At 48.7% G+C, this 23854-nt stretch overlaps 1 protein-coding gene across 49 annotated transcripts in view; it reads right to left on the reverse strand.

The window, feature by feature from the left end:
* The window catches only part of LOC106506881 (pseudouridine-5'-phosphatase-like), a 744469-nt gene that overhangs the window by 536504 nt on the left and 184111 nt on the right, over positions 1 to 23854 (reverse strand). For all 49 annotated transcript variants that reach the window (XR_014836065.1, XR_014836045.1, XR_014836067.1 and 46 more), the window contains exon 5: positions 14800 to 15227. The gene's annotated coding sequence lies outside the window, so the exon portion shown is untranslated. The remainder of the gene's footprint in view (positions 1 to 14799; positions 15228 to 23854) is intronic.

Consider the following 23854-nt stretch of genomic DNA (forward strand, 5'->3'; position numbering starts at 1 on the left):
CACTTGGTAACAATGGTTTGTAAAATACATCTTCAAGGAGTTCCCGCTATGGGGCACTAGGATAGGTGGGGCGCACAGGGTTTGATCCCTGGCCCTGCACAGTGGGTTAGCTTGCAACTGTGGCTCGGATCTGACCCCTGGCCCAGGAACTCCCTAGGCTGTGAGGCGGCCGAAAAAGAAAAAAATAAAAATCTTCAAAAGCATGTGTTTGAAATACACCTCTTCCCCCTATCATGGCAAAGACGGCTACGGGTCTGACCATGATCCAGACCTGTCGGATTTGGGACTTGAAATATGGCAGAAGTGGAATGGGCTTGCCTTTGGGGAAAGAGGCTGCAGGATGTTAAAGCCACGGGTTCTAAAGAGTCGAGTCAGAACCTGACCTCAGTGACATGACAGATAGGCTTGCCCAAACGGTAGGAACAGTATTTCTTCTGGTCATTTCTCCAGAAAGCGTATCCAGAAAAACCCAAGCTGCGATTTCTGCGAGAGAGCACAAGAATTCCAAAATATTCATCGTGGTTATTTTGACCAAAGTTTGAAAGCTGAGACCATGGTAGTCAGCAAACATGAAGTGTTAAAATTCATGGCTGAAGGAATAACTTCTCCTTGGAGCACGCACGTCGCTCACGTGGGCCGCGGGGTGATGACTGCGGGCTGCCCCTCTCTGGTTCCGTGTGGGAAGGAATACTGCATTAAATTTGATTTAAATGGCCCCAGAAAAGGCAATTTAGCACATGTGCGTGAGCATTTTATTATCGAGAGGAAATTCATTTCACAGGCAGAGAACCCACAACAAGACATATCATGGTTGACAGTATTCGGCGTCCTCGTTAATGATTCCAAGAGAGCCGCAGCGCCGAGACGTGACAAAGAAGCCTGACATCGCAGGTTTGGGCCGAATGCAAAGCGGCCAGGTCCTTGCAGCAATGCTTCCCAGCGCCATTTCCAGATGCCCTGCCTTTTCCCGGCTGGATCCCTGCCCACGGGACATGGCACCACCCCCAGGAGGACGCCTCCTAAGGCGCTCTGAATAAAAAGATGGGTTGGAGAGTATGTATTGATTCTGACAGGGGAAGCGCCCCATCTGGCCATCATCTCAGAAACGGGGGTTTTGGAAACCCAAGATGAAATGAAACCCGATTCAGAATTAACCCAGGACACACACTATGAATTATGACACGAGACGCAGGCTCAGTACAATAAAAAGACCCAATGTGCCACATGGGAATGTGACTGCAACTCATGACAATTGCCTCTTCTGCGTGGGAGGCACCGCGCACAGGCTGAGGTCTCTCCTTTCTGGATGCATGTGAGCGGAGATACAAGTGTGTCCTTCGTTCTTGAACGCTTGTGATGTTTTCTCTCGCTTCCTCTCTGCTACTTCCAGGATTCACCTTTTCCTTTAGTTTTCTATTCACTTTGATAGAACCGAGCCCTGTGTCTCTGAACGTTTGTCTGGCTTGGATGGGCCACGTCTTTTCCGCAGGCTCTAACTCAGCACCCTGCCTACTCAACAAACACACCTGTAGGGGGAGTGCGTGACTAAAGCTGGGAGGCATACTGTCTTATCTTTCCAGTCTGTTTTACCTGCACTGACTTCAGGACCTTGTCCTTTACTACTTCTGGAGCTTCCTCAAGACTCAGGGCTCAGGGCTCTTTCCAGCCGTGGAGCCCTCATCAGTTCTCATGGACAACAGGTGCGGTGAGCCGCAGCGCGTGTGGGTGCAAAGACCCCCTCGAGCCAACAGAGAGAGGTGGCAGGGAACCAGGTATGTGGGGCTGGGATTGAACAGGTAGCCTCGGGGGAATGTGGGCAGACAGGACTTGGGATTCGGTGAGCTGGGAGGCCACTTCTTAGCTGTGTAGGAAGGCTGGATGTGAATTGGACATGAGCGTGGTGAGGAAGCAGAAAGTGCACCCATGGGGACGGCAAGGCAAGGCTGGGGCTGGACCTGACCGAGGCTGGAGATGGAGGAGAGAAGCCTTGTCTGGTTCAGAGGTATGGTGGCCGGGAGCCACATTCCACAGGGCTTGCTCCCCCTGGTGCTGAGGGGGTACCCCACTGGAGCAGCCCAGGGATGGGCCGTGCTTAAGGAAAGTCACAAGGCAAAAGCCTGTGCTGTGATTTTCCAGGGCATGATTATAGTCACGGGTGCAGAAATCGCTGCCCTTCGAATAGCCTGAGCATTTGGAAAAATCTCCTGCCTATGTAAAGTCCCAGGCGAGGGGTCCAATCGGAGCTGCAGCTGCCAGCCTACACCATAGCCACAGCCCCGCGGATCTCAGCCTCGTCTGAGACCTGCACCATAGCTCACAGCAATGCCGGATCCTTAACCCACTGAGCAAAGCCAGGGATCCAAGGCAGATTTTCATGGATCCTAGTGTGTAACCTGCTGAGCCACAATAGGAACTCCCCAAAAGCTTCTTAAGGGCACAACGGGGAGCCTTCTTGTGCTTCTTAGATCATCCATAGAGTTCTGCATGGCTGCTGATTAAACTTTTCTCTTGTTTCAGTTACATCAAGACCTCCAACACTTAGCATCGCCTTCTGGACCAACTAGAGGACAGTCGGTTAAATTTGAAATTCAGATAAACGATGAATGCATAGATCATCCATAGAGTTCTGCATGGCTGCTGATTAAACTTTTCTCTTGTTTCAGTACATCAAGACCTCCAACACTTAGCATCGCCTTCTGGACCAACTAGAGGACACTCGGTTAAATTTGAAATTCAGATAAATGATGAATGCCTTTTTAGTCTTGAAGTCCGTCCTGAATGTTGTAAGAGATATGCTTGTATTAAAAAATGACTCCTTGTTGATCTAAAACTCTCAGTAGGCATTCTGCGGGGTTTTTTGTTTGTTTGTTTTTGCCTTTTATTTTTTTTTTTATTTTATGGCTGCACCTGCGGCTATGGAGGTTCCCAGGCTAAGCGTCCCATCAGAGCTGCAGCTGCCATCCTACACCACAGCCACTGCAACACCAGATCCGAGCCGTGTCTGCGACCTACACCATAGCGCATGGCAACACTGGATCCTTAACCCACTGAGCAAGGCCAGGGATGGAACATGTGGTCCTCATGGATGCTCGTCAGATTCGTTTCCACTGAGCCCCGATGGGAAATCTTCAGCATTTTTATTTACCACATCTGGGAAGCCCACTCATGGCAGATTTAATGCCCAATACATGACTGGAGTGCAGTACTTTCTAAGGAAATGCAAAAGTAGCAGGTGTCTCACCTTCCACCAGTGAAGAGGGGGCACAGAGAAGAAACGCCTTGAGCCAGAGGAAGGAAACCAGACTGAAAGGCAAATGTACAGAAACCATCCCCTGAAGCTAAGATCTGAGGACGCACAAGCTATAATTCAACTCAGGTTGGATCACTGATGAGGGCGTCACGGATGTGGACGGAAAGCTGCCTTAAAGACACAGATTTTCAGGCAAATGGGGAAGCCAGGTGTACTGGTCACCGAGAGCTGCCCGAACAAGGACCACAGACGGGGCAGCTTAAGCAACGGACATTCATCTTTTCAGTCATGGAGGCTGGAGTCTGAGACCCTGGTGTGGGCAGGGCTGGTCCCTCTGGAGGCCTCTCTCTTGGGCGTGTCGACGGGCATCTCCTCCCCGTGTCCTCACAGGGCCGTCCCTGGGGTTGTGTCTGCATCCTGATCTCCTCTTCTTCTAAAGCCCCCTGTCCTGGGGATCAGGACCCCCTCTAGGGACCTCATGGTACATTCACCCCTCTGGAAAGACCCCATCTCCAAACACAGTCACATTCCGAGATCCTGGGGGTTCGGACTTGAATATGTGAATGGAGGGGTGGGTGTCATTTAGCCCAGAAGAACAGGTGGACGTCCTCAGAGAAGACAATGCTGTCAACACAACCAGCCAAGTTCACTCACCACTTACTAGACAGTACCGGCAACACGACCAGCCAAGTTCACTCACCACTTACTAGACAGTACCGGCAACACGACCAGCCAAGTTCACTCACCACTTACTAGACAGTACCGGCAACACGACCAGCCAAGTTCACTCACCACTTACTACACAGTACCGTCAACACGACCAGCCAAGTTCACTCACCACTTACTACACAGTACCGTCAACACGACCAGCCAAGTTCACTCACCACTTACTACACAGTACCGTCAACACGACCAGCCAAGTTCACTCACCACTTACTACACAGTACCGTCAACACGACCAGCCAAGTTCACTCACCACTTACTACACAGTACCGTCAACACGACCAGCCAAGTTCACTCACCACTTACTAGACAACACTGTGTAACCACCCAAGTTCACTCATCACTGACGTTTCCACTTCAATGCCATTCATTCATTCATTTTTTTTTTTACAAATTTTTCCAAAGCACCAAGAACTCTTTTCCCAGACTGTTAATGCCAGAGCCTGACCTAGATGTCACAAAGAGCTACTAAAATGCCCTGCTCCGAAAGCTAGGGAAGTAAAAAGAACTCACCTTTCTGAGACAAGTGTGAACATAATCGCTCCATCACAATTACAAAAGGAGGGGTTCATACAGGTTATGGAGGGGGGGTTCCTTACAGTGGAAACTCCTACAGGAAACAGCACTCTATGCAATCAGTGTAAACTCAGAAAAATGAGCATAGAAAACGTTGGAGCACAAAGGCTGACTCTCGATTCCCAGGGAGGGAACGTGGTACTTGGAATGTTGGTAGGGTTTTTAATTTTTTTGCTGACTTTTTTTTCTTTTTTTAAGGCCATGCCTGCAGCATGTAGATAGTGCCAGGTTAGAGGTTGGAATTGGAGCTGCAGCTGCAGGTCTACGAGACAGCCACGGCAACACCAGATCCGAGCCACACCGGCAACCGATGCGACAGCTCACGGCCACGCCGGATCCTTTACCCACTGAGCGAGGCCAGGGATCGAACACACATCCTCACAGACACTATGCTGGGTCCTTATCTTGCTGAGCCACAAGAACTCCATAATTTTTTGCTAATTTTACTCCCCATAAGCACTCCCATCTGGAAAAAAACTGTTCAAATGCAGTATTTTACTTATGTTATGATCCCAGCCTCCAAACCTTTAGCTCTCCGTGACTTTAATGACGTTTCTGTCATCAAGGCTTCCAGAGTTGATCTCCGTCAGCCCTCGCTGGAGAGAGATCTGTGGGACAAGGTTCCACTTCCTGGAAGCAAGCAGACGGGGCCGCCGTGTCCCCAGCACCGTGTGTGTCCCCGTGGGAAGCTCAGCTCCCAGCGTGCGCCTGCGCTGGGAGTCAGGACACAGGCACTCTCTTGTTGTCTGAAAAGCCCCCCTTCTCTCGAGGGCGCCTGGAGGAGCTCCGTCTTGGCCAAACCACATCTGCGGTCCTGCCATCCCACCCAGGATGCGCTGCCTGGCCTCCGCCTTCCTAAGTCTCTCTCCCTAAGAAGTCTCGCAGTCTCACGGGAGTCAATGGGTCCTTCAGAAGCTCCTTTTCCAGGTACACATACATGTATACATTCTTTTTTCTCACATCATGGGTGACCATGCTGTACAGTAGGAAAAAATAATAATATATGGGGGGGAAATAATAATAAATTAAAAAAAAAAAAAAAGCAGCAGCTCCTTTTCTGAAGGTGGCCTCGGAAAAGCAGACGAGTTGGGTCCCCAGGCAGACACAGGCGAGGGAGTACCTTTCCCAGACGGACTTCTTGTTCATTTAATGCCACCATAAGGAGGAGCCTGCCCGTTGCTACAGGAGACATGGAGAGAGAGAACGGCCTCCACCATAGGGAGCCCGTGGGTCCCCAGCCTTTGAGATCTGTTAGCTGCGGAATGGACTGAAAGTATCTTTTTAAAAAAATTAATTATCCTGGGAGTATCCATCGTGGCTCAGTGGAAATGAATCTGACGAGCATCCCTGAGGATGCAGGTTGAATCCCTGGCCTCAATCCGTGGGTTAAGGATCCAGTGTCGTCGGGAGCTGTGGTGTGGGTCGCAGACGCAGCTCGGATCTGGCGTTGCTGTGGCTGTAGGGTAGGCTGGTGGCTACAGCTCCAACTGGACCCCAAGCCTGGGAACCTCCACATGCCGTGGGTGCAGACCTAAAAAGACAAACGACAAAAAAGACATGAATTATATTGGCGTAGAGTTGATTTACAACGTTGTATGAGTCAGCAAAGTGACTCAGCCATAAGAAACACCTATCCATTGTTTTTTTTTCCCCATAGAGGTTAGTTCAGACTATGGAGGAGATTTCCCCACGCTCCACAGTAGGTTCTCAGGCACCATCTCTTTCACTGCCATGTGTGTCCTTTCATCCCACTTCTGCCAGGGGTCCCAGCGCAGGAGTCACACCTCCTACGCCGAGCCTGCGCCCTCAAAAAAAGCCGTCAGGGACATTCACGATGTGCAGGCTCTGCCCACCCCCAAATGCCCTGTCCCTCTGGGGAACAGAGAGTCCTCGGAGCCCTTTTTTGGGAAACAGACAGGCTCGTGGTTTCCTGGCCCCACAGACAACGGCCTCTCTAGCATGTGCTCTTCTCGGAACCCGAAAGTATCTTCGACTGGCAAGAGAGAAGAGAAACCGCGTATGCAATCCGAAGAGGATTCCTCCCCCAGCACCACCAAATACTGTCCATCACTGCACAGTGCATAGGTCTTTGAGGGATGACCTCTCTAGGGACATAAAGTCAACGGAAAGGGGATGATTATTGATTTATTTATTTGTCTTTTTAGGGCCACACCTGCGACATCTGGACGTTCCCGGGCTAGGGGTCGAACCAGAGCTGCAGAGGCCAGCCTACACCACAGCCACAGCGATGTGGGATCCGAGCCGCATCTGCAACCTACACTACAGCTCATGGCCATGCCAGATCCTTAACCCACCAAGCAAGGCCGGGGATCACACCCACTTGTAGATACAAGGTGGGTTCATAACTCACAGAGCCACAATAGGAACGGACGTTGAAACTGCAGCCCTGACATGGGAACTAAAATGAAACATTGCCCACTCTGGATGCCCAAGGACTGAGTAAACTCGCCAAATGACTAAGTGTGGTGAAGGCATTGTGCCGGCCAGAGGGCTCTTCCTCATGGTAGCTGATATCCCAAACCGTCCCCTAAGGGGGACGCGTTCCTCTTCCCTACTGGACTGCAGGGGGTGGAGGCAGCGGTCACAGCCAACTCAGGGGCGGGCTTACCCGCCTGTGTGTGTTCTAGATTTGGGTCTGATTCTGTTTTCCTTTAGAAGCAGAGTTACGAGACAGGTTCTGAAGTCTGGAGTGGTTCCTGCTGCTTTGCACTCTGATGCCCCCTCCGACGGTCAGCAGCACAGACAGAAGATACGTGCAGGTACCTGGAGAGGCTGGGGGCATCTCCTGACTGCCAGCAGAGGGGTCAATGGACACATCGGAGGCCCAGCAATGGTGCTGTTGTACGTTTGGGGTTTCACATCATTCATTCAGAAAAAGAAGGGTTTTGTGGTCTGAACCAAAGACCTTTTCACCTGTGCGTCTTCACGCCGACCCGGGCAGAGCAAACTCTGGAACGTGTCGTCCACCCAACCTGAGTCTGGCAGGTGCCTAAGTCCTAGTGCAGGGGTCCCGGGACGGGAGCCACTTTAAAAGGGGGTCGTGGGTTTGTGTCCTGGGATGTGGTTCACTGGCTTTTTCCCCAACAAGACGAAGGGGCTGCCAGGTCCTTTCCCCGAGTGAACCAGTTTCACTTTGGCCATAAAGTCACCGTGGGATTTTTATTTTCTGCTTCACAGACGACGCCTCCAGAGTCCTGGACTTGGAGTGTAATGTTCATGTGACCTTGGCGTCCACAGGTGAGAATTTTTTTCTAGCTCTGACTCCCTCTGGCCCTGGTTTCTACAGATGTCTGGGGAGGGCAGATGTGACAGGACAGAGAACGGCTCACAAATTCTGTTCTTCGGTGGACGTCTGGAGAGGACAGTGACTGAAAGTCCACGGTTTGGGAAATGCTGCTAAATATGCTGCAAGTTGTGTTTTTCAAGTCCGGTTCAAATCACGTATCTCAGCAGGTTTACGAGTTTGCAGATGTGGGCGCTTGTGTTCTAGGTGTGGTGTGTCTGTGGGCCACACTCAGAAGGCAGTGAACCTCTAGGAGGACAGGCCTGCTTCCTGTCCTAAGCCTCAGACAGTGCCCAGCCTCCTGGACTTCCCAGAGCACGAGTGGACACACCAGGAGGAGGGGAAATAACACGTTGTAGAGAGACAGGACGTTATTCTGAGGCTAAGTCCTTCAAGCATCCTGTGGGGACAAAAACCAGCACAGGCTGTGACGGATACTTGGTTTCTGGGTCTCATAATTTGGCATCCTTTGATTTCTTGAATGCATGATGTGTCTGAAAATTAAAATACGTGCATCTGTGCATGTGGAAGCTGATAGATACTGGCGTGGGCTGCAAATCTCTAGGTATCATTGAACTAAAAAGGAAGGCGTGTGCCCTGACAGCAGCCCCACCACCCGGCACGAGGATTAAATGTTCCTCTACCTCCTCTGGGAGGTAAACGGTCCTGGTTCCCCAGAATGAGTTTCAGTTCTGACATCCAAGTTCAAGGTCACCGTGAACTAAGTCTATGGTCTTGGACAGATCACGTAACTCCTCTGGGAGGTAAACGGTCCTGGTTCCCCAGAATGAGTTTCAGTTCTGACATCCAAGTTCAAGGTCACCGTGAACTGAGTCTATGGTCTTGGACAGATCACGTAACTCCTGGTATCTCAGGTTACTCCCCTGTAGAATGGGATTATCATCTACCTGGGGGATTGTAAGTTCTACATAAGCCCGTTTATACGGAAGAGGAGATGTGTCAACCACACACAGGGAAAAGAACCCCAACAATAGCAGGTGCTTCTCTTCACAACAGGCAAGACATGGAAGATCCCTAAGTGTCCACTGACAGAGGAATGGATATCACTTATATCTGGAATCTAATATATGGCACAAATGAACCTTTCCACAGAAAAGAAACTCATGGACTTGGAGAACAGACTTGTGGTTGCCAAGGGGGAGGGGGAGGGAGTGGGAGAGATTGGGAGCTTGGGGTTCATAGATGCCTTTGGAATGGATGAGCAATGAGATCCTGCTGTGTCGCACTGAGAACTATGTCTAGTCACTTATGATGGAGCATGATAATGTGAGAAAAAAATGTACACATGTATGTGTGACTGGGTCACCATGCTGTACAGCAGAAAAAAAAATAATGTATTGGGGAAATAAAAAAAATAAATACCAAAAAAAGGGAAGATGTGGTACATATACACAATGGAATACTACTCAGCCATAAAAAAGAATGAAATCGTGCCATTTGCTTCAACATGGATAGTAGACATAAAAGGTATTATGCTACAAGAAACAATAACAGTGGTTCAAAAAGATACATGCACCCTAATGTTCATTGCAGCACTATTCACAACAGCCAAGACATGGAAACAACCCAAGTGTCCATTGACAGAGGAATGGATAAAGAAGATGTGGTCCATATACACAATAGAATACTACTCAGCCATAAAAAGAACAAAATAATGCCACTTACAACAACATGGATGGACCTAGAGATGATCATACTAAGTGAAGTCAGAAAGAGAAAGACAAATACCTTATGATATCACTTTTATGCGGAATCTAAAATTGGGCACAAATGAACCTAGCTACAAAACAGAAATAGACTCATAGACATAGAAAACAAACTTAGGGTTACCAAAGGGGAAAATAGGAAAGAGAAGGCTAAATCAGGAGTTTGGGATTAACACATACAAAATACTATACCTAAAATAGAGAAACAACAAGGATTTACCACATATCGGCATGTCGTAATAACTTACAATGGAAAATAATCTGAAAAAAATATGTATATATAAAACTGAATCACTATGCTGTCACCTGAAACGAAAACATTATAAAACAACTATGCTTTGATTTTTAAAACAGGATGTCAAGAAAGGACAAAAAAAAATAGCAGGTGTTCACTCTACACTAGTTAATATGTTGCTATTATTTATTAAGGACATTCCCATAGGAGAACCCCCTCTGGCATTTTTCCCGTATTACCGCCTCCTGCAGGCCACGCCTGTGAAGCCTCAGGCCACCCATGGACACAGGAGCCCACCCTGTTCAAGGGCCTGAGAGTTCTGAGTACGGTTAGCTACAGGCCAGGGGAGTGTGCCCTTTGGCGGCACCTGCATGAACCCATAAATAACACCTGACTATCTTTCCAGCCACCCCACCCTTCTTCTCTTCAAAACGCCTGTCAAGGTTGACCAAGTTCATCTGTTTTTTCGAACATCAGGAGGTCTAACCCACACGGAAAAGCTAAACCCACGCAGGGCTTTTCTGGCTTTGCCAAAACAGCCACCGTCACCGCTTAAATGGCTACACCTGATGAAGAGATGTGATTAAAGGGTTCAACCTCCCGCGTATCAGATGAAACAACCCTGCTTGCCTTTTAAATAGCTAACGCAGAGCCATAGCGTGAAAGCTGCCATAGACAATGTGGACACAACTGAGGGTGGCAGGGAAACAGTAAAGCTGTATTTGCAGGCACTGAAATGTTCATTTCATGTGACTTTCATGTGTCACGAAATGTTACTTCTTTTGATTTTCGGGAGGCAGCTATGCTCACCACCATACCACCACACACACGGTTCTTTTGATTTTTTTCAATCATTTAAATATATATATAATCAATATATATTTATATATTAATATATGTAATCAATATATATCAATATATATGTATATATTGATATATAATCGATATATATATTAATATATAATTTATATATTAATATATAATCAATATATATTAAGTATATGTAATCAATATCTATTAAACATATAATCAATATATTTATATATTAAATATATAACCAATATGTTTAATATATTAAATATATAATCAATATATATATTAAATATATATATAATCAATCATTTATGTATATATAAAACAGCTAGTCTGAGTTCGTGGGAAAGAATGCTGAAAACAGACGGTAGACTGGATTGAGGCTGTGGGCCACGACCCTCTAAATGACAGAACTATGTTCTTTAGCTTGAGATTCCAGGGCCTCTGAGGTCTCTGTCTTGCTGGCCCAAGGAAGGGGTCCTTCATCTTCACTTAGTCTAACACTGTCCTTCCAGAGCTGGCTCAAGACCCATGTGGTCTGTGACACTGGTCCCACTCCCTCTAGCCCTTCGAATCGCATTTATAAACACCCGTAGTGCCTTCCATGTGATACGCCCTTTATAAGGACATGGAGACAAACCCATCATGGTCCATTGACCGCTCTGTCTCTGTTCTCTTGCCTGTAAAATTGTCATAATACTTATCTGGTAAGACTGTTGTTGTGAGGATTAAAAACAGGCCATACTCTTAAAACACCCAGTATGGTGTTCGTGTGGCATAGAAACTCAGGAAATGGAGCTGTGACAGATGTGACGATGGCGATGGTGGGGATATGATGGTGCTGCTGCTGGTGATGCTGCTGATGCTGATGGTGATGATGGAGACTGTGATGATATGATGATGCTGCTGATGGTGATGCTGCTGATGCTGATGGTGATGCTGCTGATGGTGATGCTGCTGATGCTGATGGTGATGCTGCTGATGGTGATGCTGCTGATGCTGATGGTGATGCTGCTGATGGTGATGATGGAGACAGTGATGATATGATGATGCTGCTGATGGTGATGAGAGGATGATGGTGATGCTGCTGCTGATGCTGATGATGGTGCTTGTGATGATGCTGATGGTGGTGATGTCTTGTAACATCAGTGACTGAGGTTGATTATGAAGCTTTGTAAACCTGAACTATCCATACCCTTCCATGCTAAAGCTGACTGGGGTTATACCAGGTGTAAAAATCCCTTTTAGCTTAAAAGTGTTCTAAGTTCCAAAACACGCCTCCCTCCCAAACTGCTACTTCAGGCTTACATGGAGGAAAATTAAGAGATTCAAATCTATGTCACCTTAAAGTAGCAGTTCATAAACAGGGCCATTTTTCCCTCCAGGGGACATGTGGCAATGACAGGAGACGCTGCCAGTGCCATAGCTGGAGAAGAGGATATATACTGGGAACTAGTCAGTAGAGGCCAGAGAATCTATGAAGTATTCCTACAATGCACAAGGCAGCCTTCAACACTAAAGAACTGTCTGGCCCCAAATGACCATATTAACGAGGTTGAGAAATGGAGACATAGAGAAACTCAAAAATGCACACGCTTCTCTTTAAATAGATTTTTGGGCCACCAAGTCACTTTCTGTTCTTAAATTACTATAACCTAGAAATGACCCTTTTTTGAAAAGCACTGTCTAAACACGAATGATAATATGGTATACCAGATGACGAAGAATTTTAAAAACTGTTCTGTGAAGGAAGATACAGGAATTGACCCAAAGCAAAGGATCATGTCTCAGCAGCTGGGCAACTTTCAACTAGGGATACAGCAGTCTGTCTCTCATGGGATGAGATGACCTAAGATTACAACAGATGTCAACCCATTCCCTAGACATAACTGGGACCAGGAAACCAAGACCAGTTTTCTCTTACCATGATGATAAAAATATTCAGGGAGATACTCTGTACAAGGAAAAGCCAAAGGAATGAGCAAGGGACCACCCAGAAGCCCAAGACCAAAAGCAGAGGTCCTTGTCGGCAGGAAATCCACAGGAAAGCCCGTGATTACCAACCCAGTACCAATCCTATGCTGCCATCTTGTTTGTGTGGTTATTTAAAACTGTGCTGCACTTAACTCTCCATGTGCCTGTCTTATCTCTCTCCCTGGATGATAGATGCATTGAAGGAAAAATGCAGGCCTTACATTTATCTGCATGCTTCACAGGACACGACATGACCTGTCTTACTGCTGAATCTATTTAATAATGCACTCAGCAAGAAGGATTCTCCACTGCTCTGAAAAGCCGCAAAGGTGGTTTCCTAGACAGTCACACGCTTGTTAAAACGTCAGACTCCCTGGACTTATATAAAGCATTACCCTCTCTAGCTCAGTCTACCTAAATACAAGAGACGACCACATCACCACAAATCCCTGGACTGGGCAGGGATGATGGCGAAATGGATAAAAACTTGATTTCAGCATTTTAAACATTTCTAGGGAAAAGGTTGCTGGCACCATGGAGGGTGAGGGCTGCACTGATGCAGAGAAATACTCTTTACTAACCCTTTGGTTTGATAATTGGGAAACTGAAATCTCCAAGGTTAAATGAGATGCCTCAAGCCACACAGCTCTTGTGAGCCAACCAACATAAAAGGCCAGTCCGCAGGTCTCCCATTCAGTGCTCTTTGCTTAGGCGGGGCTTGACAGCCCAGCCCCAGGGACACGTGGATCTGGATGATTCTGTGACGTGGGACCATCCAAACATGGGGGTTTGAGCAGTGTCCCCAGTCTCTGCCCACTAGACACCAGTAACACCCGCCTCCTTCCAGTTGTGACAACCAAAAATACCCCCACACATTGCCAAGTATGCCCTGGGGGTGGAATTGCCATGGGTTGAGAATCACTGCCTTAGACCCATCTTACCTTGACCTTTTTTTTTTTTTTTAGAGCCACACCAGTAGCATATGGAAATTCCCAGGCCAGGGGTCAGATCAGAGCTGCAACTGCTGGCCTGTGCCACAACCACCGCAACTCAGAATCCAAGCTGCTGTATCTGAGACCCACACCACAGGTCATGGCAATACTAGATCTCCAAACCACAGAGAGAGGCCAGGGTTCAAACCCACATCCTCGTGGATACTAGTCGGGTTCATAACCCTCTGAGCCACAACAGGAATTCCTACCATGACTTTAATAGTTTTAAAAAAAATGCTTCTAAACTAGGGGATACATATTTTGAGTACCGTTATATTTCTAAAATCCAAAGGCTTTAGCAAAAGAGCCCAGTTCTCTTGCAGGGAAGTCATACCATTTTAGCTTCTTTTGAAACCCTTTCCTTCTGTATCTTCTTCAGTAATATCTATTCAGAATGCTTTTGTCTCACGCTTTCACTCTCTACAGAATACGTGCTCTCACATTCTTTACTCTTTCCTCACTGAACCAGGCAGGGCCTCAGTGGCATACAGATCATCAGAGAAGGATGGAGAAAGAAAAGTTATGTTTGTAAAGGTGTGGATGCAGAGCAGCGGTTCTCAACAGCGGGCAAGTCTGCTGCCCAGGAAACCGTTGGCAACTTGGCAAGGTCTGGAGACGTTTTGGGTTGCCACACCAGGAGCAAGCGGGCGGTGGGGGCACCACTGGGGTCTGGTGTGGAGAGACCAGGCATGTTGCGAAACAGCTGACAACACACAGAACAACCTTCAACATGCAAAGAAAAGGATGACCCATCGTCCAATGTCAATACCGAGGAGGCCGAGGAAGCACCACCCAGGGGAACAGAGGAGAGCTCGCAATAACCGAAGCCCATGGCATCGGATGGCTTGACCCCCGAGGCCTACGTGGACATGAGGACTAGAATCAGAATGGTAGGACCGCGTAGACGCAGCTACCTGAGAGCAGCAGCAGTTGAGGGGCTCAGCCAGCAGCAAGAGCCCAGGCAGGAAGGCAGCCCAGGCAGGAAGGCAGCCCAGGGGACAGCTCCCTTCCCTTCTCCCTGACTCCCTGTCCAGCTGGGGCTCCCCATCAGCTCACCTCCCAGGAAGCAGAGACATAGAGCTGCGGAGACGGCAGCCCTGCAGGCCAGCCCACCAGGGGCAGAGAGCAGGGCAGTGATGAGGGAGAGAGAGCCTAGAGGGTAGTGCAAGCCCTCTGGAACGCTCAGCTTCTGAACACTCACTCACCTCTCTGCTGCGGGAGCCTCACGTGGGGTTCCTGGATGCCAGCCTGCTTCGTCCACTGCCTTGGGGTCTGCACAGTCCATGCCTGTCCAGCCTTCTTGAGGACATCCATCCACAGCCCCCACCCTCACTCCACCTCCTTTGCAGCGCTCCTTCCAACAGCCGCCCGCATTTTTCTGAGAGCAGTAGGTGACGTCCTGGGAGAAGCCACGTCTGAGAGTCCTGCAAGTGAGAGCCGGGATGCTGAACCGTCTTTCTGCAGGAAAATAGTGGACGTGACGTGAGGGCTCTTGAGGGTGAGGGACAGCTCTGATGCTGGCTGGCGTCTGAGTGTCTGGCATGTCCTGGCTGGATGATCACACGTTGCCTCATGGCTAACTAGCGATGGAGAAGGTGATCCAATGGCGTCTGCGCAGCTATCCGCCCAGAGGCTGCAACAAAGAAAACAGCAAGCTGTGATTACTCTTTGCGTGGTTATAGTGCAGAAGTGATGTCAGGAAGGTCCTTTTCTGTGTGTGCGTGTGTCTTTTTAGGGCTGTACCCTCGGCACATGGAAGTTCCTGGGCTAAGGGTGGAATCCAAGCTACAGCTGCCGGCCTACACCACAGCCACAGCAACATGGGATCCGAGCCTCATCTGCAACCTACACCACAGCTCATGGCAACGCTGGGTCCTTAACCCACTGAGCGAGGCCAGGGATCGAACCTGCATCCTCATGGAGACTAGTTGGATTCATTCCCACTGCACAGCCATGGGAACTCTCATGAAGTTTCTTAAATACAAAAGCACAGCAATGATACTTATTATTTTTAACAGCTTTAGACTCGAACTCTGAGCTATGCTGGACTCTTTTGAAACCATTCACTGATACTGGCCTTTTTTTTTCCATCGGATTATACAGAATCAACAATTTTTCCCACTGATCCTATTGAATTGACCACTTTTTCCTCTGATTTATAATGAAGTGGCCATTACTCCCTCCAATCACGCTGAAGGGTTTTCTTTACTTCACTCCTCAGGAAGGAATTGTCGTGTTTTCTAAATCAGGGCATTTTATTCGTGAGGGCTGCTAATCACGAATCGCATTATCGCTCCGTGGCCCCACACCCCAGGGCACAGTTCGAAGAGCCCGGTGTGAGATCTCTGACTACCCAGCGGCTGGGGGTGAGCGGCTGCTTCTGTAAAGATACGTCCGTTTGGAACCACCTGCTGCTTCCCATCACGACTGAGCATCCAGAAGGAGACTCGACACTGACCATCCTGCTGGGAGGCCCTCGGAGCTTCCTGCCCCAGGACCCGAGATAACTGACACCAGCCGTCACAACGTTCCAATAACTTAGCACGAAATGTAACACGCAGCTCCTAGGGACGGTGAGTTTCGAAGACAGAAAGTAGATGAAGACAGAAGATAAAGAAGTGACTGTGAACTCCTCTGGGGCTGCGCCAACCCCTGCTTTGAGTTTAGAGAGATGCTGAGATTCTAAGTATGTGCCCTGGGCAGAGAGCCCCAAGGAAGGGTGATTCCTGCCAGGGCTTCTCCTGTCGGGGTTAGGACACAGGGCCATATCCGCGTGGGGCACGGACCCCCGGGCACGATGGAGAAGCTGACGCAGGCAGGCGTGAAGGGTGCAGAGGACCTGAAATTGCTGGGGAAGGGCCTCTGTGCAGACGGGCTGGCAGTGTAAGTCAAGGGCCCAGCCCGGTGTGACTGTCCCACTCCAGGTCCAGAAGACGAGAGGCTGCTCCCCAGAGGCAGGACTGCATGCGCTAGGAAGTGGGGGACCTCCAAGGACGGTGCCAACACCTTTGAGGCGCTTCTCCCACGGAGAAAACGAAGAACTCTCCTGAGAAGTCAAGCCTGTATGTGGTCCAGCCCTTTCCTGCTTCTCGGAGTCCTCAGCTCACCAGGTGTGTCTTTGACTTTGTTTTGTCTTTTTGCCTTTTCTAGGGCCTTACCGGAGGCATATGGAGGTTCCCAGGCTAGGGGTCCGATCGGAGCTTTAGCCGCCAGCCTATGCCAAGACCACAGCAACGTGGCGACCTACACCACAGCTCACGGCAACACAAGATCCCCAAACCACTAATTGAGGCCAGGGATCGAACCCACAACGTCCTGGTTACTAGTCGGGTTCATTAGCTGCTGAGCCACTACAGGAATGCCAGTTCTTCTATCTGGCCTAGAATTTAGGTTTCCCAGCTTCATGAGATATAATTGAGATATAAATGACACACAACACCGTGTGAGTTTAAGGTGTACGGTGTGCCGATTTGATACTTTTTAAATATATTGCCAAAGGATTCCCAGGATGAAACTGGATCCCAATCTTCACCGCTCACCAAAATGAAGTCAAAATGAAATTAGGACTTAAAACGCCAGACCCGCAAGTGTGAAACTCCTCAAAGAAAACACAGGGGGAAAAGCCCCCTGACATTGGTCTTGGCCCCGATTTCGTGCATTTGACAGCAAAAAGGCACAAGCAAGAAAAGAGAAGAAAAAAAAAAGGGGGTGGAGGGGGAAGGACTACATCCAAGCAAAGGGCACAGTGTAGCAAAAGGAGCAAGCAACAAAAAGACGGCCGACAGAAGAGGAAGAAACATTTTCAAATTGTCTATCTGATAAGGGTTTAATATCTGAGATATAAAAAGAACTCACACCAAGAGCAAAAAAGATACAACTCAAACAACCCGATGAGCAAATGAGCAGACGACCCAAATAAACAGTTTTCTAAAGAGGGCATCGAAACGGCCGACAGACATGGGAAAGGTTGCTCGTCCTCATTATCAGGGAAACGCAGACGAAAACTACGGTGAGGTCTGGAGTTCCACGGGTTGGAGGAGCCATCCCGCCAGGCTTGTCCTTGTGTTTCTGTGAAGGTGCTGAGCAATCTTTCTTTCCTTGATCCCCTGGACTAGAACCCTCTACCTTGGGTTGTTTGCAAGGCTCCTACCTGCACTTTTTTTTGTTGTTGTTTTTGTCTTTTTAGGGCTGCGCCACGGCATATGGACGTTGCCAAGCTAGGGGTCTAATCTGAGCTACAGCTGGCTGGCCTACACCACAGCCACAGCAATGTGGGATCGGAGCCACATCTGTGATCTACACCACAGCTCACGGCAACACCGGATCCTTAATCCACTGAGCAAGGCCGGGGATCGAACCTGCAACCTCGTGGTTCCTAGTCGGACTCCTTGCTGCCGCGCCACAATGGGAACTCCACGCCCACACTTTTCTGATCTCTGCTCAAACCACACGTCCTTCCTGAGCCTCCGGCCACTCCCATCCTCACATCTGTCCATCACTCCGAATCCCTGATGCTTTATATCCTTTTCACGGCATTTCGCAGGACCCGGCACACCATGGATGGATTCTGTGTCCGTTTCCGTGGATGCTCCGTGAAAGCCAGATGCGCTTTGTTTATGGCTATGGCCCCAAATAGACGACCCCCTCGCACGTAGAGAAGACCTCAGAAAGAGTCAGTACATGAACCAGCAGAGCTGGAGCATGATCAAGTCCAGGATTATCTCACAAAGGAAGGAAAGGAACATCAGAAACACAGGTGGAGCTGAGGCAAACTGGGCTGGCGTGGGCGACGCAGGAAAATCTCTCCAGCTTTACCAGGAGGATGCAGGGTAGGTGGGGGGTGAGAGGGTGGAGCAGACCAGCTCCTGAGAACAGGGCTTATGGAGAGAGAGACGCAGAAAAGTGAGGAGCCGGTGGAGTGTCCCGTGAGCTGCGGGCTCCCGTCTGAGGCCCAGCTGCACAGGAGCAGGGACCTGGCTGGTTTGCTCACTGCCCTCTCCGCAGAGGCTGGCTCCAGGCTCACCCCGTCAGGTGCTGGCCAGTGTGTCCCGTGGATGAAGGGATGGGGGTGTAGCTGAGCATCCTGTGGCCTGTGCTCTCCGGCCCTGTGGACGTCAGGACCAGTGAGGCTCACATAACTGGAAATGGGGGGTGCAGGCCTGGGTCAGCCGCCCCTTTGATTCCAGGGAAGGGGGCGTCCCATGGGGTGTGGAGGAGCTGGTGTGTTGCAAACTGCTTGCAATGGCCTTTCAACAAGGCAGGGATGATAAAACCCGAGCGCTCCTGACACGCACTCCAGGCTTTGACCGTCCCAGTCCTGAATAAGGAAACGGAATATGCAACACTTGGGAGTTCCGGTCGTGGCCCAGTGGAAACAAACCTGACCAGCATCCATGAGGACATGGGTTCAATCCCTGGCCTCCCTCAGTGGGTTAAGGATCTGGCATTGCCGTGAGCTGTGGTGTAGGTCACAGACACAGCTGGGATCCCATGTTGCTGTGGCTGGGGTGTAGGCTTGAAGCTGCAGCTCCAATTCAACCCCTAGCCTGAGAACTTCCGTATGCTGCAGGAGCAGCCCTAAAAAGCCAAAAAAAAAAAAAAAAAAAGCAACACATGAGGGACAGTCCACAAAAGCATCCTCTCTTCCGAAGCCAACGGCAAGTTCCGAGGTCCTCCAGACCAGCCTGGGGTTTAGGAATCTGTTGGGAAGAGGCACAGAACGTGCTGAAAGCTGTCAGACTCATGTCGTCACAGCAAAAGGACACAGGTTAAACTCAGCCAGTGTCAGAAGAGCATGGAGTGGAGGCCTGGAGAGTCTCACGTGAGAACTTGCACCCGGCCTCTCCCGAGGTGCCAGCACAGCATCCGCTCCTCCCTGAAATGATGGACCACATGACAGGCATGGAGCAGCACTGGCCAGGGACACAGGCCTGAGCTCGGGGTCCACCTTCACGGGGCTCCAGCAGGTGAGCTGGTCGACTGTCCAGGTGGCAGCTCAGCCTGCAGCCGTCTAGCGTCCAGGGATCCCGCCTGGCCCACGCTCACAGCGCGCTCTTCCTGCAAATGGCACTGTCCAGAGTTTGAGGTGAAGCTTTCCAATCGTTCTCTCTGCTTCCTTTTGCAAAAAGAGTTTATAAAGCACCATTGCCAACACTCCCGCTTCCTCTTAACACCGTACACATCTTTCCAGGTGCTTAAATCCTTTCTATATCATAACTCAGGAGTGTATCAGAATTAATTTCGGCAACCCACAAAGGCTGGGCATATACATTGTTGCCTGTCTTTCATTTTTATAAGTGATACTTTGACAAATATCCCGGGGCCTACATTTTGAGACAAACCAAGACTAACTGCTTAAAGTTGAATTTCTAGTCATGGAATTACTAGGTCTAAGTGATCAATACACTGGTGTATTATTTACATTATTAGTGACCCCCTTCTGTTACCCCTAGAGTAATTGTTCACTGTTATGTATACAATTTGAATTGGAGAAAGCAGCATTTCTCTGTAGTAGATGATATACATTGAATACCTACTATATTTGGGATCTATAAAGTTTACCAAGTTATGTCAAAAGCACTGCGGAAAAGCTAAGAAATTTTCATAAGGGAAACACTGCTTAAAGTTTTAAATTTTCAAGAGCCTTTTTTAGAGAAAGAGCTTCTCTGCCTTAGTTTTACCATGTGCTAGACATGTTGATCATAATCCTTTTACAAATGTGTCATAATTGTTATTGAGACAATCATATAAAACTTATTCTCTTTTTTTTGGGGGGGGGGGTACCGCCACACCCATGGCCTATGGAAGTTCCCAGGCTGCAGGTCTCATTGGAGGGGCAGCTGCCGGCCTCTACCACAGCCACGGCAACTTGGGATACAAGCAGCGTCTGCAAACTACACAGCAGTTCACAGCAACGCCGGATCCTTAACACACTGAGCCAGGCCAGGGATCGAACCCGTGTCCTTATGGATACAAGTCGGGTTTGTAACCCTCTGAGTCACAACAGGAACTCCATATAAAACTTGTCTTGCGGGAGTTGCCGTCATGGCACCGCAGAAACAAATCTTACTAGGAACCATGAGGTTTTGGGCTCCATCCCTGGCCTCACTCAGTGGGTTGAGGATCTGGCATTGCCATGAGCCGCAGTGTAGACAGATGCAGCTTGGATCCTGCATTGCTGTGGCTGTGGTATAGGCTGGCAGCCATAGCTCTGATTTGATCCCTAGCCTGGGAACTTCCATATGCCATGAGTGAGGCCCTAAAAAAAAAAAAAAAAAAAAAAAAAAAAAAAAACCAAAACCAAAACCAAAAAAACAAAAAACTTGTCTTGCATGAAACGGTTTTCTAATCTTCACACATGCATTCTTTCCCATCTGCGTGCATGGATGCTCCATCAGAAACTTCTTTGAAAATACCCTGCCTGAAAATGACGGTACCTCTATTCTCCTGGGCTACACAAAACTGTGCCAGGTGTGAGATCCTTCCAGGGATGATGAAAGTCCAGATGTGTGGTACGTCACGCTCGCTCTCAAGAAAACCTAGGTCAAAAAGCAATGCCAGCTCCCCCTTCCAAGCTCCGTCACGGGGCAGCCTGACAGTGCTCCTAAGTGGTAGGAGGTTTAGCCCCTCCCTCTGATATCTGAATCACAGGAAAGTCACAGGAGTGAAGGGTCTGAACATGCCTGTCAACAGTGACAGCAAAAGAGAAACAAACAGCAGGTGATGTCACTTACATGTGGAATTCAAAAAAAAAAAAAAAAAAAGGATACAGGTCAACCTATTTGCAGAACAGAAACAGACTCACAGACTTTGAGAAGAAACTTACGAGGGGACAGGTGGAGGGGGATGGGTGGACGGGGGAGGGGTGTTTGGGACTGGCACGTGCACACTGAGGTCTATGGAGTGACTGGCCAATGGGGACCTGCTGTCTAGCAGAGGGAACTCTGCTGGTATTCTGTGATCATCTGTGTGGGAAAAGCATCTGAAAGAGAACAGATGTGTGGACGTGGGTCACGGCGTCCCTCCGCTGTCCAGCAGAAATGATCACAACTTTGTACATCAAACTCCACTTGGATAAAACTTCAAAAAATGGAAAAAAAAAAGTGTCAAGATTCTTCCATCACCAGCCTGGTTCTAAATGGGGCAGAGCCAGGGAGCGGGGGGGGGGTGGGGGGGGAGAATAAGGCTAGGTTATACAATCTGGACAGGACAGCAGACGGCCAAGAAGCTAAAGCATCCTGAAAGGACAGAACAGGTTTTTGTTCATCTGCTTCAGTTGTTAACATCTGTGAGCTGCATACAGAGCCCTAGACCTAAAACTCTGACAGTGACAGAACAGATTCGCTCAGGGAGATATTTTGTTTCTTTTGGGGGATGCAGCCTGCTGCAAAATTCTGTGTTTTGACAAGGACTCTCAATAGCATCTCCTTAGCCTTGGAGAGTGTCATGCGTGTTTTATCTTTTGTGCGCTCAAAAAAAGTTTAGATGCATCTTTGAATGTATTTAAGTTGCCGGCGCTGCCTAGAGAGGAAAAAAGGTCACCATCTGAGACCTAGAGTAAGCTCAGACAAGGCAAAACTAGTCAAAAAAAAAAAAAAATTATGTGCCCAAGTCACAAATACATTGTTTTCAGTTATTACAAAGAACAGTCATGATATCTTTCCACCACTATTCTGCATTAAAGGTTTAGGCATTTTAAAGGCATGATATGTCAGTTGTGATGATGGTTGTACAACAGTAAATATAATAAAATTCATTGAATTATTTAAAAAAATAGAGGAATGCTATGTATCTCTCCTCCGTGAGATCTACTTCCTTCCATGAGTGTAAACATTTCAGCTGTAAGATCTTTTGAATGAATTAATGAAGGCCCCTGCCCCCCCCCCCACACACACCATGCTCTGCTGATGTCCAGCTCCACTGGTCCACCTTAGAGAAAGGGGACAGAGCACTAGGGGACAGAGGGAGGGAGGGAAAGGGAGAGAGAGGAAAGGCAGAAGGAAGAAAGGAAGAAAGTGACAGTCACTTTAAGAACATGTGACTCTCTGGACCACAGAGTGAACCCTGAATATATTCTGTCTTCCCACCTCTTCTCCATGTGTTCTAGGCTCACCTCCTGAGTGTATTTCCAGACCCTTGAAAGCTGAGAGCATCTCCTGCAGGTTTTGCTAACCCCATCTCACAACAAAAGAGGCAGTCAATGGCAGTATCTGATTACGTGATGCTCTTTTAAGTGGCAGACATTCAAAGCTTCTCATGGGGATAATTCTGACTCTGAGACACTGTTCATAAGAGCATCTCTCTGGTAAACGATCACTGCCCTGTTTTTGCTTTTGTTTTTTTGCTTTTTAGGGCCACACTTGCGGCACATGGAAGTTCCTGGGCTAGGGGTCGAATCGGAACTGCAGTAGCTGGCCTACACCACGGCCACAGAAACTCCAGTTTGGAACTGCATCTGCAACCTACGCTGCAGGTACAGCATTGCCCTATCCGAGCTGCACCTGTGACCTACGCCGCAGGCGGGTCCTTAACCCACTGACCAGGGATCAAACCTCCCATCTTCATGGATACTAATTGGGTTCGTAACCCGCTGAGCCACAGTGGGAACTCCTGCCCTGGATTTTAATATATGATCTTATGTAATATTCCTCATCTCTGGGGCAGGGGTTATTACTGCCAACTTGCAGAAAAGGAAGCTGGTTTTTGTCTGTTTGTTTGTTTGTCTCTTTGCTTTTTAGGGCCACACCCAAGGCATATGTAGGTTTCCAGGCTAGGGGTCTAATCGGTGCTATAGCTGCCAGCCTACACCACAGCCACAGCAATGCCAGATCCAAGCTGCGTCTGCAACCTACACCACAGCTCATGGCAATGTGGAACCTTAACCCACTGAGCGAGGCCAGGGATCAAACCCGCAACCTCATGGTTCCTAGTTGGATTCATTTCCTCTGCACCATGACGGAAACTCCCGGAAACCCTGAGAGATGTGCAGTAGCTTGCCAAGGTCATCCAGCAAGAGGATGTGGGGGGCAAGGATTTTAACCCGTTTTCACATGAAACCAAAGCCCTGTACTGCTGTGTCCTTCATGGAGACACAGTGTTTCAATTCAGCAAACTGGCGGGGCTTCCTCCAGGCTTCTCCTCACTACCCAGTGTCCGGCCGCCCCTCACGGAACTCTCCCTGGACACTGAACCAATACCACCTACAGATGCAGACAGTATGTGCCATTATATATTCTTGACCTATATCCTCTATAGATACAT

The sequence above is a fragment of the Sus scrofa genome, chromosome Y (assembly GCF_054392235.1).
Source record: "Sus scrofa isolate SSC_HxYL_T2T_F1_AM1 chromosome Y, Sscrofa_HxYL_maternal_Yorkshire_Landrace_v2.0, whole genome shotgun sequence".
In the NCBI taxonomy this organism is placed as follows: Eukaryota; Metazoa; Chordata; class Mammalia; order Artiodactyla; family Suidae; genus Sus; species Sus scrofa.